This window comes from Quercus lobata, chromosome 3 (assembly GCF_001633185.2).
Source record: "Quercus lobata isolate SW786 chromosome 3, ValleyOak3.0 Primary Assembly, whole genome shotgun sequence".
NCBI classification, from domain to species: Eukaryota; Viridiplantae; Streptophyta; class Magnoliopsida; order Fagales; family Fagaceae; genus Quercus; species Quercus lobata.
Window position 1 is genome coordinate 23943410 of NC_044906.1, and position 6450 is coordinate 23949859.

Here is a 6450-nt window from a genome sequence, read left to right on the forward strand (position 1 = left end):
TTTCAGAGTCTCGCCTTCGTGTATGGATAAGGACAATAGCGAACCGAGGGGTCTGGGGACTCTGGTGTTGGTGATAAAGCGGGAGTAGAAATCCCGAGTGAGCTGCTTGTATGAGCTTATGGAATTTGTCTTCAGGCCGTTGAACCACCTCATCGCCATTGATCCCAAACTGGATGGGAAGATTTTGCACATAAGGGCTTCATTTTGCGAGTAGATTGCCATTTTTTGGTTAAACTGACTCACATGCTCTACCGGGTCTGCTCGGCCGTTATAGATGGCGAATGCCGGTTGGTTGAAGCGTCGAGGCAGCTTAGCCCCTTCAATTCTATACGTGAAGGGGGACCTTAAAACCTGGTCCAGCGCCTTCTTCATGGCATCGTTTCCCGAACCCTTTCTGGATGTGCTCTCATATTTCCGTACAGGGCGTGGTTCCTTTTCGTAGGAAAAGGTTTCACTTGGGGGGGTCCTTGACCTCCGTCGGTAACTCGCATCCTCCGCATTAGAGGACTTGTCTGAGTCAGAAGGAGATCGTTTTCGCTACACTCGTCGTAGCTTCCTTTTCAGATCATCTATCTCTCGCTGCATGGCCTGGTGACTGTTTCGCCTCTGGGACACATGACTACCTATCTGAGTGTGACTCTGGCTTGTCCGGATAGTATGCACACTTCCCTCACGATTTCCCCTACCGCCTGGGTTGACGGGGTTATTTTGCCTCTAGGACTCGACGGGTTGTGTCTGTTGGGAGTTAGCCTGATGAGGATTCTCCTGGTGCGGACCTAGTTCTGCCATGCTCGACCGCTGTGCTAGCTGATACCCTAGTTCTTCCCACAGACGGCGCCAATTGCAGTTGCACGATTTTCCTGGCCCAAATTCTATTGATCAGGCCTTGGCCCAAGGCGCAACCCACAATAAATATTTGTAGAGGATGGGTCAAAGAACTCAGCCTCAGTGAGCCTATTCGGTCTGATACATGGACAATGTTGTTGCAGAAAAATAAAAACACAAGAATGGATCTCTAACGTATGATTCTATTTCTTCAGTTCCGAATACAGTTTTTTCCGTCCCCTTCTTTGAGGGACTCCACTACATTGTATAGTTCTCCTCTTCTCATCTCAACCTTACACTTGTTGGTCATCTAAGCATCTAGAGCACCTGTCCCATCAGACGCCCTTATCACTCCCTTTGTGAGTTGCAGAGGCCAAGGTAGTACTGTTCAGGGGTCTTTTCCTCATTAATGCGGCCAAGAGGGTGGTTGGGGCGCAATTAATGTGGTGGTGGCAGCGGCTTTCCATGAAATATTTTGGATTTTATTCATTTTTTATGTTGGGAGGATGAACTGAAATGGTTGGGACGAGTTCCTCGTCTGGGCTTCGTAATGTCCGAGGAGGAGTTGCTCCTCGGAAAGGTTTCCTTGGCGCTATTGGGACTGAGTAATGCTTTATCTGTGATTTCTCTTCGGAGAGGACGCTCCTCGGACAGGCCTGAATTTGGACTAGCCCATTATTTTTGGGCCAGGCCCCACACTTTCTATTATAAAAATATAATTATTTTTGGTACAAATTGTTCTATGTTGGAAGAGTGAATATGAGGAGTTTTTACCTTATTGCAAACAAACATGCACACTTTTTGCACTAAGCATAATACTTGAGAAGGACTTGTTTGAATTACTTTGCTATTTTGGAGCATAGATCTAAACAGAATGTAATTAGCGAGTTTAAAGTTGATATTACTTGTGATTGTGAAGGAGTTGTTTGAATTACTAAACTCATAGAACTTTTTTAATCCTGTCCGATGTATTAAATAATTTCTCATATTAAAGCCGTAAATGTCCATTAATTGGGCCAATAGATTACAGTTTAGCTAGGCTGCGTAGCACCTAGATTTCTTATGGGCCCAAAAGCATTATAATTATTTTAATTCTAAATTAGTTTTTTACTTTATGATTACAATAAATGTTATTACGCCATTTACATATGCCTGAAATTTTCACTATTTTTTATTCGAAAAAAAAAAATCTCAATTCAGTATTTGACAATTTGAAGACCCAAAAATTTTCTCCCCAAATTATACCAAATAATTGTGATAAATTTTTGGCATATTATGCTACATAAAATAAATATGACATAATTTAGCAGATGTTTCACAATACCACGTCACATATTTGGCATAAATATATTGTTCCCAAATGAGAACGTAAAAATAAAGTATAAGGCATATATAGTCTTCTTTTTCTTTTTTTTTTCTTTTTTATTTTTTATTTTTTATGGGAGGCATATATGGTCGTTTTTTGTACTTTCGTGGTTATAAAAAGAGTAGAGCTACATATTGGGCTTACAAACTAATGTGTTATTAGTCACATAGAAGTAATTTAAATATTCATTACAAAATGGTTAAGTCCATCAATCACATTTATTGTCACATTAACTTTTAAGATGTATATAATAAAATTTGTAGTACAGAAGTGGTTGAAACCCATCAATCACATTTATCACCATTTTTTTGTCAAAGTAGTTGAAACCCATTAATCACATTTATTACACTCTTACTCATTTAGAGATTTTCATACATTGACTAAATTTTGGAACTTAATTAATACTTTTACGGGAAAATTAATAGCCAAAAATTTTCAACCACCTTTTTGTTCAGATTATATGCTTGTGATTTTGTTTTAAAAGAATTTATTGGAGTTTTTTTTTTTTTTTTTTTTCAAAAGAATTTATTGAGTTATATTTGTGCATTTTATTTTTAAAGATTTTATTGATTCATACATATACATGGGCCTTTTTCGGCTGGGAATCTTACGCAATGGCCCAAGTTGCCTAGTGGGTTGAGATGGCCCTGACTTGAGTGAGAGAAATTTGTTAGATATATGGTTTAATAAAGCCCCAAACATGTACACTTGAAATTCCCCCTATTTGGAGAATTGAAAATGAAAGGCTTGGAGGAAAAATAAAAATGCCATTTCAATGTCCCTCAATTCCTTTGGACCCTATAAAAACATATCCAAATAGGGGAATATAAATCCCTATCTCTTTCCCAGTGTCGATCTAAAATTTTGGCATGAAAACAAATGAGTCTAGTCATTATGAAGCTCAAATGTTTACTTAAGGTCCAAGAATGTAAAAAGACCTGTCTATGAATAAGATCGACTGATCCAAGAACACCAACATCAAATTCTATCGGTTAAATATACAATAAATGACTCAAATATTTAGGAAAGTGACAATAACAAATCAATGAGTGGGCACGTGTAAAATATCATTTTTTGAGTGATTTAGGGACCACCAAAATCAATCAAACGCAATGGAGTTGTTGCCAATGTTGGGAAGTTGAGAACAGCGAAGCTTCATTGAAGATGATAAAATCTCAAGGGTGTTTGTGGTTATAAGACTTGGGATATGGCGAATTGGGTAGTTGGGTATCGAGGAGAATAGTTCAGTAGTAATGGGACTGTGGGAGGTGTGGGGAAGGTGTTCCTATGAATATATTAGTACATAGTTCGCAATTACTCATGTAGCCGTTTTTCAAAATATTTGTCTAGCTAGTTTGCAATTACTCTTAACGATGGATTAATGCTATATGCACAATCTTTTTACATCAAATTTACAACAAATATGAGGCATTAAGCTGTTATTTATTAGTTTTAATCTGGGTCATTACTGACATAACTTTTTTATCCACCAATAATAGCTTAACATTTAGAATTTGTTATAAAATTATTCTAAAAATATTATGGATATATCATTACTCTTAACATGAATTAAAAATTATCATTCATGTGTGTATGTGTATTATCATTAACTGTACAAGGTAGAATAAGTCAGACTATAAGTTTTAGTAACAATAATATGATCAAGTACCTACCTCGCTTTATTGCTTCGGTTCAGTTCGTGCTAGAAGCATTAATACTGGGGTTGGCAAGGCCATCTAGTGTGGGGGTTTAACTTGTTACAGTGGAAAGTGACTTATTTCTAAGATTCTACTCTTTTTATTTCAAAAAAAAAAAAAAAAAAAATCCAGCTTGCGGTTAAATCAAGAAATGCTAGCTTGCGGTGAAGTATTACTTATTATATTTTTTTTACAAGATAATTATTGTAAGAGCACAAATTGTAGCCCAAGCCCAGAAGAATTGGGGTATGAGCCCAATGAGCCAAATACAATAAATTTGTAGAGAGTGGGTGAAAGAACTGGGCTTTTAGCGAATTGAGCAACGGTTAGCTAAGATTTCAAGTGTAACCGAGTATGGAACTAGACGTAACTAGGGATGAAATGTAGGTCTGAGGAGATGTTTTAATAATCAAATCTCTATTTGAGAGAGAGTTCAATGTTTTAGGGCTACAGTAGTTCTTCTTCTCTCTTTTTCCGATCCCCTCTTTATGGAGGGTCTTTCACATTATATAAACTTTTTTAGGTCATCTCTATCGTACACTTGTTCATCATCTAAGCCTATACTCGAGTATGTGTCTTATCAAGCATCTTCCCTGGCTCTCTGTGAATGGTGGTGGTTGAGACTACACTGTTCAGAGGTCTTCTCTACATAAATGCGGCCAGAAAAGTTGTTGCAGTGCATTTAATGCGGTGGTAGCAGCTTTTCCCTTAGATATTTCTGTATTCTTATCCTCTCCATACGTGCCTGAAGTCTATCCTCATCATTGGAGGCTCCTGGAAGGTCGCCTAAGTCACCTGGGTGCCCACTCGACTGATATTTGTTCGGTCTGAGGAGGGTAACCTCCTCGGACTTCAGCCCTCCACCCTTTCCTTACACAATTAGCTATTCTGGGGCTTCTTCGGTCATTTACTCCTCCTCGGACGTATCCAAATTAGCAAATAGGGCTTAAGGCCCAACGTACAAATTTGAGCTTTCGCCCTCACAATAGCCTCTCAAAATTTTAATTTTTCCCTTTTATCGAAGGAGAAAAAATAGAATTTTGACTTGCCACAGTAACCGTGGTTAAAACTGTAGTAGTGTCCAAATTTACGCACGTAGAAATGTGATTTAAGTCATTTCACCATTGCTTTTGACGCTACGGAATTCGTGAAGCGTCATTAATTACTTTGGACAGCGCTGTGTCTTTGGCATCCAACGGAGGGGCTTTGATCCAACGGACCACATTTTCCTTCAAGATTTGGGCGGGATAAATCCCACTCATTTTCAGTCCCTTATATAAAGCCTGATGGGAGAGTTCTTTTCTTTTCTTCACCATAGTTCAGAATTTACAGCGCACTCAAACATTTAAACTCACACCGATTATCAGATCATCCATCCTATTTCCTCAAAAATTTTAAAAATCCTCTTAAGAATTTCACTGATCAGTTCCTGATTTAGTTCATGTAAGTTCTAGCTTCTACGAATTTTTCTTTATTTCCTCGGACAGTCTCCTCGGCCCATCATTCCTCATTACCCCGTTGTCACTCCTAGTGTTTTCTCTTTTCCTCTTATTCGAAATGGGTAGATTTAAGTATTTAGTGGATAGCCCTGCTTTGATAGAAATATTCAAAGATAAATATCACATACCCTAGGAGGTATCATTGCGATACTGTTCCCCGGAAGGATTAGCATTTGATCGAGAGGTGGGAGAAGTCACAATCCCCATGATAGCTTGCATAGAGGGAGGAATGACTCTCCCCATGGGTAGGATCACAAGAGACTACTTGCGTAACCATAGGCTTTGCCCCCAACAGTGCGCACCTAATTTCTTTAGGATTCTAGGAGCAGTTGACGCTCTGAACCGACACTTAGGGTTGGGGCTAACCTAGCACGACGTAGTTCACCTATACGAGGGTCATAAACAAAAAGTGGCGGGATTTTACCTTAAATCCCGGTCCGATGCTGTCAGGCTCATTTCGTGTCTTCCCAAGTCTAACAAGGGGATGAAGGATGACTACCTAATTGCATCAAGCCCCTGGCATGACGGTCTCCCTTGCCCAACCTAACTAGGAGAGCCAGGTGTGGTACCTTAGATTTAGGTTTTCTAACATTAGATTTAAGTTATTCGTCCTCGGCTTTGCTTTGCTATGTCAAAAAGATTATTATTATTATTATTTTTTTTTACAATGAACAAGTTTCTAACTGTTTAGTTTTTCTTTGTGTAATAGATAAAGAGCAAGTAAATCCTCGGATTAGCTTAATCAACGTACCTGCGCTTAACTATCCCAGCATTCTTTCATCTTTCGCTTCGAATTCCCCTTTTACTTGGTCGACAACGAGCCTTGAGTCTGAGAAAACTTTTACTGACTTTCCACCCATTTTCTGAACCATTGCTACTCCCATCACCAGAGCTTCATACTCGGCCTCATTGTTCGTAGCCGAGAAGCCCAACCTTAAAGATTTTTCAACAATGACCTTCTCAGGGGATATCAGTACTAGTCCGATCCCTGAACCCTTCTGATTTGATGCCCCATCAACGTATACTTCCCAAGGCAAAATGCCATGTTGGGAGATTGTGCCAA